Source organism: the organism of the source record quoted next, unplaced genomic scaffold (assembly GCF_019419815.1).
Source record: "Pyrus x bretschneideri cultivar Hongxiangsu unplaced genomic scaffold, Pyrus_bretschneideri_v1 Contig112, whole genome shotgun sequence".
In the NCBI taxonomy this organism is placed as follows: Eukaryota; Viridiplantae; Streptophyta; class Magnoliopsida; order Rosales; family Rosaceae; genus Pyrus; species Pyrus x bretschneideri.
In genome coordinates, this window is record NW_025999405.1 from 252,843 (window position 1) to 265,905 (window position 13,063).

Here is a 13,063-nt window from a genome sequence, read left to right on the forward strand (position 1 = left end):
CGACGCTTTCTCTGCTTTTCAGAAAACGCATGCAGCTTTGTCAAAAGGAGCTGCATCCGCACTACTACGTGTCGTTCAGAAAGCAAAGGGGCGTCGTTCAGAAATCGAAGGGGCGCCTGCTTAGAAATCGAAGAGGCGTCGTTCTGATATCGAAGAGACATTTGTCGACAAGGGTAAAAGAACAGTACCACCACTTGATATTATCTCTATATATGTCGACCTTCGTCTTTTATGGCAAGGCAGACCTGAAGAAAATGCCCAACTCTCCCTCACCTCTGAGGGCGCACTCCCAGCAAAGCCTTTCGAAATACTCAATTCTTTCTTCTTCCCCAAAGATGATACCAGATGCCTGGAGTACATATGACCCAGGAGGAAACGGCGGATTGAAGTGTGCTGATTCATTCACCGCTTCTTCAAAAGCAAAGGTATCTCATATCATCAAGGTCAAAAGCAAAAGTATCTCATATCATGTTCTTTCCCTGTCTTTTTCTTTGTCCTTGTTCTTACTCGAATGGCAAAGTAAAAGAAGCAATCAGCCGGCACTTGGAGTCAGTCTTCCAATCTGGAGCCAACTGCCTGGAATCTATTCCTGATTGCTTACCTAGCATTGCTCTCGAGTAGTCATCTTCAACGGTTGATACACTTCCGGAGAAGGGACCACTTCTGCAAAGGGGAGCGAGTAAGGCAAGTGAAAATGATACATTGAAGCACGTGGAGACAAACATAGGCTGAGTTATCCTCCAACCCTTTTCAATACGAATTGGAAAGATTGAACAAAGAAACAGACCAAAGGGGTAAGCTCAGACCTTCGGGGAAGACCAAAAGAATCCTCCAGCCCAGTAGCACAAAAATAACCCTCCAGATTTCCACCACCCTCCTAGCTGTCATGTTCCCCCCATTTCACCTATAAATAACCCTTCATTGCAGCCACAAGGGGGGGGATCCATTCACCACAGAAATAAGGCCTTTGTGCCAGAAATTCATCCATTCCATAAACACTTCCATTCCATTGTACATACCACCAACACTTCCCCCTTTGTGCCGTGAGTTTCCCTTACAATCCAAACACCATCCTTCCATTTTCACCACTTGATAGGAGCATATTCATGCGACTTAAATGGCTTGTTCTCGTGCATTTACGTTATGTTTCTTTAGTTATTTTAGTACTTTAAGCTATTTTCGTGTGTTTGTAGGTCCAAAGGGCTAAAGGAGCAAAAAGATGCATTTTGGAGACTTTTGGAGCACTTTTGGGCTAAGGATGGATAGCTTATGCTTGGCCCCAAAGTGTTGGACGAAATTGAAGACCTAATTGAAGACCAAAGTGTTGGAACCTTGTTCCCTTTAGTTTTAGGACATTTAAACCTTTCCAATTTCCTTAGCCGTGCATAACATTCCAACATTCCACTCCTTCATTTCAGCCACACTCCCACATATCATTACTTATCATCACCACTTATCATATCATAACCACATATCATATCACTCATCACTTATCATCATCACTTATCATAATCACTTGTCACTTATCACTTATCACTTATCATCATCACTTATCACTTAACATGCATAACACACATCCATTCTAACACATTGTCATTGCACATGCATTTCCTTCATTAATTAACCCACATGCACCCTTTATTCTTTCATCATTTCAGCCATCTTCCACACCCTTTAATCATTCACCCACATGCAACCTAATCACACACCCACACAATTTGCAATCATTCAAACAAACACCATCATTGCCATGCATCCCATTCCATCTCCCATTTCAGATTGCATTTCATTCATTCCAACCAAGCCACATGCACTCCCTTTAAATATATTCAACCTAGCTGTCATTCCACTTCATTGCACATGCATTCCCTTCATAAATGATTCCACATGCATTTGCACATGCATTCCCTCACCAAGAAATCATTCAACACATGCATTCACTCTTTAATCACATGCACCACCAATTCAGCCACTTTCACACACCAACAACACCACTCATTGCACATGCACTCCCACCCTTTAATCACATGCATAAATCAGCCACATGCATCTCCCATCACCATTTCAGAATTCCAGCATTTGCACATGCAACCTAGCTGTCATGTTCCCTCTCCCATCCATCCATCTCCCTATAAAAACCACACACACTTCCATATTCAGAAAATCATCTCTCATACACATTCATTCACGCCAGAAATTCATTCCCTCTCTCTAACACTGCCATACTTCACCATTCTTCATATTTTCTGCCCAAAAACACTCCTTGCCCTCCCCTACATCCATCCCTACCCTAAACACATCATTCTACATCATCCATAACCCCCAAAACTCACCAAAACCCCTTGTGTTGCAGCAACTAGAGGAGAAGAGGCCTAAACGTTCATACAATTCAAGATTGAGTTGTTGGGATTTTTAGGTGTTCTTCGTTCTTGTTTTCAATGTTTACTTTGTTATTACTCTCTAAGTTTGTTGTAATCATGAGTGGCTAAACCCCTAATTAGTTAGGGGAAAGTTTGAAGCCATGGACATATGTTGGTTATGATTTGATTTACTCCAGTTATGAATTCACGAACTTTAGATGTGGTTTACTTTTCTGTTTTGATTAAGAACTTGTTTATGTATGTGGGTTGAGGGTCGACACTTAATTTGCATGCCTAAACTTGATGCTAGGATATAAGGGAATTTCACCTAATCGTTATGAACTTATATTCATGAGTAGTAAAAATCGCTAGTCACGATTGTGTTTAGTAACCCTAGGCTGGATTAACATGCGTATTCCACAGTTATGAATGCCTAGTCGATGTTTATGATTTCCGTTGAACTTAATGATCCTTGTTGAATGTCTCTATCATGCGTATTCCATAGTTAGGGACTTTGATTAGGAATAATTTGGTTGTAATGCGTATTCCATTCAATCCAATGAATCTAGGGAAATCTGAAAGTTAATTTAAGCGGACCTAATTAACTTGGAGCATTGTCATTCATCGTTTGTTGAAGTCATAACTGGGAATCAAATTATATGCATATGTTCATGTGTGGATAAGGAACCCTCTAACTAGTTTCTCATCATTCCATTTCATCAATTTCGTTTTTACAATCTGCCCTTAATTAGAATCTGTGCATTTAATTTAATTTCGTCAAAACCTTAATTATAAGTGTCTTAGTTTGTGTTTATAAGTGTTTTGATTCAATTTGTTACACAAATTCGTCCAAATTCACCAAAGTGTTCAAAACTGCCCAGAAAGTGTTTTTAAGGCAGTTTTGAGTGTTTTGGGTGATGTTTGAGTCTTTTAGTTTGTTTGAGTATTTTAAAGTTTAGTTTTGCATTCCTTGAGTCTAGTATAGTGTTTCATATTGTTATTTTACGTTTTTGAGTCAAATCCAAGTGATTAACAATCCCTCCTAATCCCCGGTCCAGAACGATCCCTACTTATACTTATACTACAATTGACAAAAAGAGGGTTTAATTTGTGCGCGTATAATTCTCGCATCAAATTTTGGCGCCGTTGCCGGGGATTAGAAAATTTGCTAATCCCTTGGATTGTTTGTTTCTGTTATGTATTTTAGATTTAGTTTTTTTTATTTGTGTTTTGTTTGTTGAATTCAAGTACTAGAGAAGAACAACATGGCACTTGATAATGCTTCTCTTTTGTCACAGCTCATGGAAAGGTCCCAAATGCAAAGAGTTGATATATTTAATCTTCAATCAAGGAATAACGTGTTTTCCAATACTTACAATTCGGATTGGAGTGATCATTCAAACTCTATGTGGTGGGAACCTCAAAATGCTCAACAAGGAGGATATTGGCAGCCACCACAACCTCATATTCAATATGCCCAACCAAACTCAAGTTTGTCAATAGATTATAATCAAAAGCTTAATGAATTAATTTGTTTGGTGCAGGGCTCACAAAATCAAGACAATGAGGCTCAACAAGAAGGATATTGGCAGCCATATGAGGAGTTCTATTCAACGCCTATGCAGCCACCACAAGGGTTGGACCATTTGGAAATGCAAGTTGGGCAAATCGCGGAGTTCGTAGGACAGTTTCGAGACCAAGGCGAACCCCCTAGTTCAACCATTGCAAATCCGAAGGGAGAATTTGAAACTGCCAAGGAAATCATGTTGAGAAGTGACAAGGAGGTTGGAACGGACCCTCAACCATCAAAATCAAATCACAAGGAAGAGGAATACACCCAACCCACGGCAAGGGTGGAAACACCTTTACCGGAGGCACCTATTGCTCCTATGCCATCTAATACAGGTATGGTTGTTCCAAATTTCATTATTTTTAACCCCGTTCCAACAAGTATCCATATTCCTTGCAGATTCATGACTTCCAAGGAAGAAGAAGGTGAAAAAGACATCTTGGAAGCCCTTCCAAAGGTGACAAGTAGGGAATGTCATGAATTCATCAAAAAGGACGTTCTTGAAACCACAAAATCCAAAGAAGTTAAATTTGATGATGATGCGGTATTTATACGCACACAAACTAAACCCTCTTTTTATCAATTGTAGTATAGGTGCAAGTAGGGATCGTTCTGGACCGGGGATTAGGAGGGATTGTTAATCACTTGGAAACTGACTCAAAAACTTAAAAACGTAATATAAAACACTAAACTAGACTCAAAGAATACAAAATTAAAGTTTAAAACACTAAGACAAACCAAAAACTCAAAATGCTTTAAAAACACAAACTAAATTGAATTCTAACTAAAATGAACATTAAAGCAAAAGGGGGATTGAGGTTTTACGAAAATTGAAATAACGAAACAAGTTAATAAACTAGACAGAATGTAAATATGAAATTTATGGATGAATGCTAGCTAAGGGGTTCATCTCCATACATGTTACACTTGCATACAAGATTGATTCTCAGTTGGTCTTTCGATAAATTATGAAACTCAACACCCCGGGTTAATTAGGTCCGCTTAAATTAACCGTCAAGTTCTCCTTAAGTTAATGAATTGGATGGGTTAGCGCAACGCAATTCACCACATTCTCCAAAAGTCCTTTACGTGAAAAGCACAATAAAGATACAATCAAAGATCATTAAGCATTATGAAAACTATAAGTGTTGACGAGGCATTCGCTACTATGGAATACGCATGAAACTAGTGCCAAGAATTCATTTAACGCGATTGTTTATAAGCAACCTCCACTACTTGTGAATATAAGTTCATAACGATTAGGTGAAATTCACTTATATTCTAGCGTCATATTTATGCATGAAAATTAAGCGCGCATTCTTAATAAACATTCATAAATAAGTTATCAATCAAACGGTTAAACAAATTGAATCCACAACTTATGAAATTCCAACGAAAGTTAATCAATTCATATTGCAAATATAAACATAGTTTCGAATCACCCCTAGCTAAAGGGGGGTTTATTTCCTCATAACTTTGAAATTAAAGAAACACCTAAACATTCCAACAACTCAAACTTGAATTGTATGAACGTTTAGGCACTCTTCTCTTCCATTCCTCATACGTACAAAACAAAGAGAATTGAATTTAAACTTTGAAATCAAAGAAACACCTAAACATTCCAACAACTCAAACTTGAATTGTATGAACGTTTAGGCCCTCTTATCTTCCTCGTTGTTGTAGCACAAGGTCTAAGGTGAGGTTTGGGGGATTATGGAAATGGTAGAGGAGTGGTTTGGAGGGTTGGGAAGTGGTGGAAATAGAAGGGAATGATGCTGGAAATGAAGAGAACCCACGGCAACAAGGTTGCTGTTTTTGTGTTTGTTGTTGTGTTGTGAATGAGATGATCTTTGAATGAATGAATGCAAGGCTATTTATAGGAGTAATGGAGGGAACATGACAGCTAGGAGGTGGGTGGAAATGTGGCTGCAAGTTTGGTGAATGATTATGAGTGAATGCATGTGAATGTGGCTAGGTTGGAAAGCTGGAAATCTGAAAATGCAAATGGGAATGCTGAAATGCAAAGGTGGCCACGGTTTTGAGTGTGTTTTGTGTTGGAAATGCATGTGAATGCATGTGAATGTTGTTTGTGTGAAGTGTGTGTGGGTTAAAGAGTGAATGGTGGTGTAATGATGAAGTGTGATGGCTGAAAATGTCAAGGGAAATGCATGTGATTGCACGGCAAAGAATTTCAGGATGCATGTGTGTTGGTGTGTTGTGTGATTTGTTTTGTGGTTAATGGGAATGTGGTTGAATGATTAAATGGACATGTGGGGTGTAATTGCAAAGGGAATGCAAAGTGAATGAATAATGAATGCATGTGCACTGTTTTTGGGAGAAATGTGGCTGAATGTGCATGTGAATTAGGTTGTGAAAACATGTGGAATGTGGCTGGAATTGATGAGTAATGCACGGTTTTGTTGTTGGTTCTTTGGTGATGAATGCAATGATGAAATGGATGGGAGTGCATGTGGATTAGGTGGTGTAATGATGAAGTGGGAAGTGGAAGAATGTGGTTGGAAATGGCTAAGGGGATGCACGGCTAGGAAGAAGAATGAATGATGTTCATGTGTGTGAATGCATGTGGATTAGGTGGAAAGAGGTGGGTGTGCATGTGATTTGAAATGCATATGTTTAAATGGTTGAAATGTGTAGATGATTATGAGTATGATAAGTGATAAGTGAATGATATGTTAAGTGATAAATGAATGATATGTGGTGAGTGATAAGTGAATGGAAGTGATAAGTGATAAGTGAATGGAAGTGATAAGTGAATGGTTTGATAAGTGATAAGTGAGTGGAAGTGATAAGTGATAAATGAATGATATGTTAAGTGATAAATGAATGATATGTGGTGAGTGATAAGTGAATGATATGATAAGTGAATGCTTTAAGTGTTTAAAATAGGGAACAAAGCCCTTCCTTGCATGGCAAGGAAGGGGGACACAAGGAAACACACGACAATGTCCTAAGGTTGCAAGGAATGTTGTTTTTGTGTTCTAAAATGCGTAGGAGTCTTCAATGATGCTTAAACATGAGGTCTTTTAGGATTTAACTTTCCTACTTCAAGTCTTTAATTTCGTCCATCCTCTTGGCTCCAAGCATATGATATCCATTCCAATCTCTAATTTGCTCCAAAAGGCTCCAAAATGCATCCTTTTGCATACCTTGCCCTTAGAACCTGAAAACACACAAAAGAAGCATAAAGGACTAAAATAACTAGAGAAACATAACGTAAATGCACGAGAACAAGCCATTTAAGTCGCATGAATATGCTCCTATCAGATGACATTGGACAAGTCATAACCATCACTTGCAATCTGGCCAAGTCCAATATCCCTGAAAATTTCAAAGGAGTGGTGTTTGTCATTGAGTTCTTGTCGGACAAAACAAGTAAGTCCTCTTTTCCAAATTCCATTACATTTTATACTAACTTGTTGTTTTTTATGAATTAGGCACCTACACTAGAATTCAAACCAATGCCGGTTCACTTCAAGTATCACCTTCCATTCAAGGACCAATTCCATGCCGTTTGATTTTAATTATGTTCATAAAAAAAAAAATAAAAAAAAAAATAAAAAAAAAAAAAATTTATTTAGTAAATAAAATACTAAACATGGAGAAAGATGGAGCCTTCACAGAGGTTGTTTACGTGAAGCCCCACTACGAGGCGTCGAAGCAGAAGGCATAGAAGCGGAAGGCATAGAAGCGGAAGGCATCGGAGCAGAAGACATAGGAGCGGAAGGCATCGGAGCGGGAGGCATCAGAGCTAGAGCATTCCAGGCCTCAATACTTGGCCAAACGCTGGATGACCCAGGAAAAAGGTGCCTCTGGAGATAAGCCGCAAACCTTTGACGGTCACTTTGAATTCGACCCTCAGATTCTTGCAGCTCATCAAGCTTCCTCTTCATGCCCGACAAATAGTTATTTGCAAGCACATGCAAACTTCTATTCTCGTACTTAAGCTGCTGGATCTCTTGCTTAAGACTTTCTGATAAGTCACACTTTGCATGCATTTATATCCTCCTTATTTGGCGTTTTTGTGATTGTTTTAGAATGAACTAGTTGCATTTTACATTATTTGGTGTTAGTGTGCAGCCAAGTGTGAATTTGGATCAAAGGGAAAGCAGATGAAGTAAAAACATTCCAGAAATGATGTGAAGTGTTAAGAGATGTAATTCGGCCATATTGGGTGATTTTAAACAAGGCAAAAACATTGAAGTCAATTATGTGGTTCCAACACCAAAACATGCATTCACATGCATGTCACAACCTTGGCCGTGTATTCCCATATCATCCCATCAGATTATACACTTCTAAACACCAAACATGCAATCACATGCATGATAACATCCATTCCGTGCAGATTCCATGTTTTAACACCCAAAACATCCCTCACATGACTCACAATCTGACCTTACACTCCATTACCTTCCTCATACTTCATCTTTGCAGAAATCCACATGCTTGCACATTTCCCTTTTGTTATTCACCCATTATTCCAGAAAATCACTCATTCCTTGTTCATGCCGTGTGCTTTATTCCCACCTCCAGATTTGTACAAACAATTTCTGGTGCTCTGATTCACTTTTGGCAGATTCCACTCACTTGTTGCAGCAAGGACACATGCATTTTGATTAAACAAAACACATACTTGCAGATCTTGTCCATGCCATGCGCCCACTACCTCAGAAACCCATCATTCCATCACTTATGCACTGCCATCTGAGTTAAACAAATGGTAGATCCAATCTGATTGTCTCTCCATCATTAGACTCATTGAGAAATTCACCAAGACCAGGGATTGCTCACTCGGATCAGATTGGATCACACACAGCCTATTTTGCTCCATTTTTCTGTCCATTGTTACTTACACATTCTCGGATTCCATTGCATTTCACATTCTCTCCCTTTCCCATCCGCAGGTTCTTATTCATTTTCAATCCATTACACACCCATAACCTCTCCCATTTCACTCCATTTTCTCTCCATTTCTGTCCCAAGGGCAGAAACCATTCAACCAAGCCATTCTACCTTCATCCGCACCACATTTGGAGAAGCAACACAAGGAACTCTTCAAGGACTTCAACATCAGTTTTGCTTCAAGGGTTTCTCCTTCTTAATCTTATGTTCACTCATGTTATTTATTTTCATGTTAAACCTTTGTAAACATGAAGTGTAACTAATCTTCCTCTAGGGATTCGATGTAACCTTGCAAAGTTTGCCATGTAATTAAGTTAGAATGCTCAGTTTGTCCATCTATTTCTTGTTTCATTTTCTATTTTAATGGTAACTTTGTGTGTTGATTTTAATTCTTGATCATCATTTGAATTAATCACTAAGTTGTTTAGCCAAGATTAAGGCACACATCATGCATAATCTTGGTAGATATGTGAATGAATGAAGGGAGTGTTTAGCACACATCCTGCCGAGTTATTCCCTTTGGTTTTATGAAAGTTTCTTGTACATTACATAATCTTGATTATGAACCAAAGTTGCACATCACAATTAGGTTCATGATTAGAGACATTTGATCAAATCCACACATCATATGGTTGATCATATCCAAGTGAAACAAACTCAAGAAATAGGTAGATGAATGAGTATAAACTAACTTGACAAACATGGATTTAGTTGAGCAATGGTGAAACCGAATCCCTAGCGTCATTTCCATTGATACTATCCCATTACATTAGTTGTTGATTCATTTATTTGTGTTTACTTCATTTTCTCATGCTTTCAAGTTACAACAACAAATTTGTCTATTTAGACTAGTTTGATTCATTTCCAAATCTGCCTAGTTTGTTTAGTTTGATTCATTTCTTAGAGTTCTTGCAAAACAAGTAGTTACATAGGTCCAATTAGTCCCTGTGGATTCGACACCCTTACTTATGCCATTATACTAAATATATTCTAGCATTAGGAAGGAAATATACATCAACAAAAATGGCGCCGTTGCCGGGGACTGATTTCAGTCCCTTGTAATTGCTTGTTTGCTTGTTTGCTATTTTGATTAGTGTCAAGGTTCATAACTTGTCAAATTGATAACTGGAAGTTGATTTAAGTTGCATACATTTCATGTGTAGAGAGGAAGACCTTAGCCATTCCATTATCCATTGGTTTACATCAATTTGCTTTACAATCTGTTTTCTTTATAATCTGTCCATTTAATTGCATTTCGTCCAAATACAATTTCCCCCATATTTTGTTAAGTTTTAGGCTTAGAATCTGTCTTATCTTGTGTTTTGAAGCATTTTGAGTCAAGCTCAAACCTAATTTTCGTCCAAAATTGAGTTTAGTGTCAAAACTGCCCAGTTTGTGTTTTTAGGCAGTTTTGAGAGTTTTTAGCTTGTTTTGAGTCTTGTGAATCTGTTTTGAGTCCTTTGAGTCTTTGTTTTGTCCAAATTAGTTAGAAAGTGTTTTGATTTGTGTTTATAAGTGTTTTGATTCAAGTTTCCATCCAATTTCGTCCAAATTAGTGTAGGTGCTCAAAACTGCCCAGAAAGTGGTTTTTAGGCAATTTTGAGTCTTCTAGTTGCTGTTTTGGGTTTTAGGATTGTTTAAGTGTTCTAAGCGTTTAGTTCCACATCCCTTGAGTCTTTTCAAACGTTTTTAAGTTTATTTTTGTTCATTTCATTGTTTTTGCTAGTAGATTTTCATTCACACTTGTGTTATTTTATTTCAGGTAGTATATGTCAAATAAACTTGTTGAGTTAGGCCAAAGAATTGAACGGTTGAAGGGCCACACTTTGGACAACTTTGTGCCATCAAGTTCATCCTTTAACCGTGAGGAAGAGGAAGGGAATTCACCTAGTTCAACAAGTAAAGAATCTGAGCAATTTGATTGGGCAAGAGAGGAAGAGATGGCGGGCAACGAAGATGAACTTCGAGCTTTGGAGGACTTTGCTCAACCAATCATACCAAATTCACCTTCATGCATCTTGCTGCCCACAGAAGCTAGAAACTATGATCTCAAATCTTCACATTTCCATATGTTTCCTTCATTTTATGGCTTACCCAATGAAGACCCTTTAGCTCATATTAAAGAATTTTACAATGTTGTGAGTGGTTTACCTTTGCAGGGAGTGAGTGAAGCGAATTTGAGGATGAGAGTGTTTCCTTACACCTTGAAAGATAAGGCCAAGAGTTGGTTGATGACTCTAACACCAGGTTCCCTCACTACATGGGATGCCATGGCTAAGAAGTTCTTGGAGAAGTTCTTTTCCACTCAAAAGACAGCCACATTAAGGGGACAAATCTTCAACTTCAAACAAGATGATGGAGAACCTTTCAATGAGTGTTGGGAGCGTTTTAAAGGCCTCTTGATACAATGTCCACACCATGGGTTACCTTTTCACTTACAAATGCAAATTTTCTATGATGGATTAACCCAAAATTGTCAATCAACTGTTGATAATGCAGCAGGTGGAGCATTGAAGAAAAAGAATGCTCAAGAGTCATATAACATTTATGAGATGTTGGGGTCTAATGCTCAACACAAAGATTTAAGGGGTAAGAAAGTTGGAGTTTATGAAACAAGTTCTAATCATGAGCTTTTGTTGCAGGTAGCTAACCTAGAAAGGAAGCTTGAATCCGTGCTCAACATGGTGCCAAAAGCTAATGAAGTGTGTGCCATTTGCAACATACCAAGCCATCCTACTCACCAATGTCCATCTAGGGAAGCTTACCCCGAGTATGTTCAAGAGCAAGTGAACCTCATGAATTCTTACAACCAAAGGCCAAGGAATGATATGTATTCCAACACATATAACCCGAGTTGGAGAGATCATCCCAACTTTTCATGGAAGAACAACAATCCAATCCAAAATTTCCAACCAAAACCTGCCACTACCCTTGAGGACACGGTTAAATTGTTAGCCCAAAACACCTTGCAATTCCAACATTCCACCAATAGCGCACTCCAACAACATTCAGCCGCCCTAACCAAAATGGAGACACAATTGGGGCAGATTGCAGATGCCTTGAACCAAAGAGAGGTTGGGAAGTTTCCAAGCCAACCCGTGATACTCCAAAGGAACCAAGAGCAAGCCAAAGCAATCACTACACTTAGAAGTGGTAAGGTTATTGATAATAGAGTTGGCAATGAAGTTACTAATGAATATGATCATGTGAATGCATGTGTCACTCAAGGAGACAATGAGAAATCAATTGAGGAACCAAGCCATGCCACTTCCTCACTAGAAGCACCAAATCTTCACAAGGCCGAGAAACCATACACTCCACCAATACCATTCCCTGGAAGACTTGCCAAGAGCAAGCAGGCTAAGTCATTCAAAGAAATTTTTGATATACTAAGCAAAGTGAATGTTAACTTACCTTTGCTTGATGTCATTAGGAACATGCCGGCATATGGGAAGTTCTTCAAGGAGTTAAACAGCTACAAAAGGAAGTATGGACCACATGAGAAGGTAGTGGTGTCTGAGAATGTGAGTGCAGTTTTGCAAAGAAAACTTCCACCAAAGCTCAAGGATCCAGGCAGTTTCTCTATCAACATCACGATAGGGGACAAGAAAGTAGAGAAGGCGATGCTTGATTTGGGTGCTAGCATCAACTTAATGCCTTATTCAGTGTACCTTCAACTAGGTTTGGGAGATTTGAAAGCCACCACCATTTCATTACAACTTGCAGACAGATCAGTTAAATATCCAAGAGGTATAATAGAAGATATCCTAGTTCAAGTTGATAAACTAATTTTGCCTGCAGATTTTGTAGTGTTGGACATGGAAGAAGCTCCTATACATGATCGTGAGTTGCCTATATTGCTTGGGAGACCCTTCATGGCCACGGCCAAGACCATCATTGATGTGCAAAATGGACTCCTCACTATGACAGTGTTAGGAGAGACAGTTCAATTCAAAGTGTTTGAATCTCTTGCTCGTCCTTCTTCATCTCTTGATTGTTATGCTATTGATGTACTTGATTCATTGGTATTCTCTAAGTTCTTGCAGGTACAATCGAATGAACCACTACAAACTGTTTTGAGTCAACCTCAAGATGAGTTTGATGAAGAAGATGCACTTATGGAAGAAGTTGCTGCCTTGGAAGCATTAGCATTGTATCCTTTGAATGTTTCACCTCTTTTAGAGCCTTTAGAATCATCAATGTCACATTT

General features: G+C 38.6%; 1 pseudogene; it reads right to left on the reverse strand.

Moving 5' to 3' along the window:
- Nucleotides 1–11,167: 11,167 nt before the first annotated feature.
- LOC125473991 lies at nt 11,168–11,278 on the reverse strand (annotated as a pseudogene).
- Between the last annotated feature and the right edge of the window lie 1,785 nt (nt 11,279–13,063).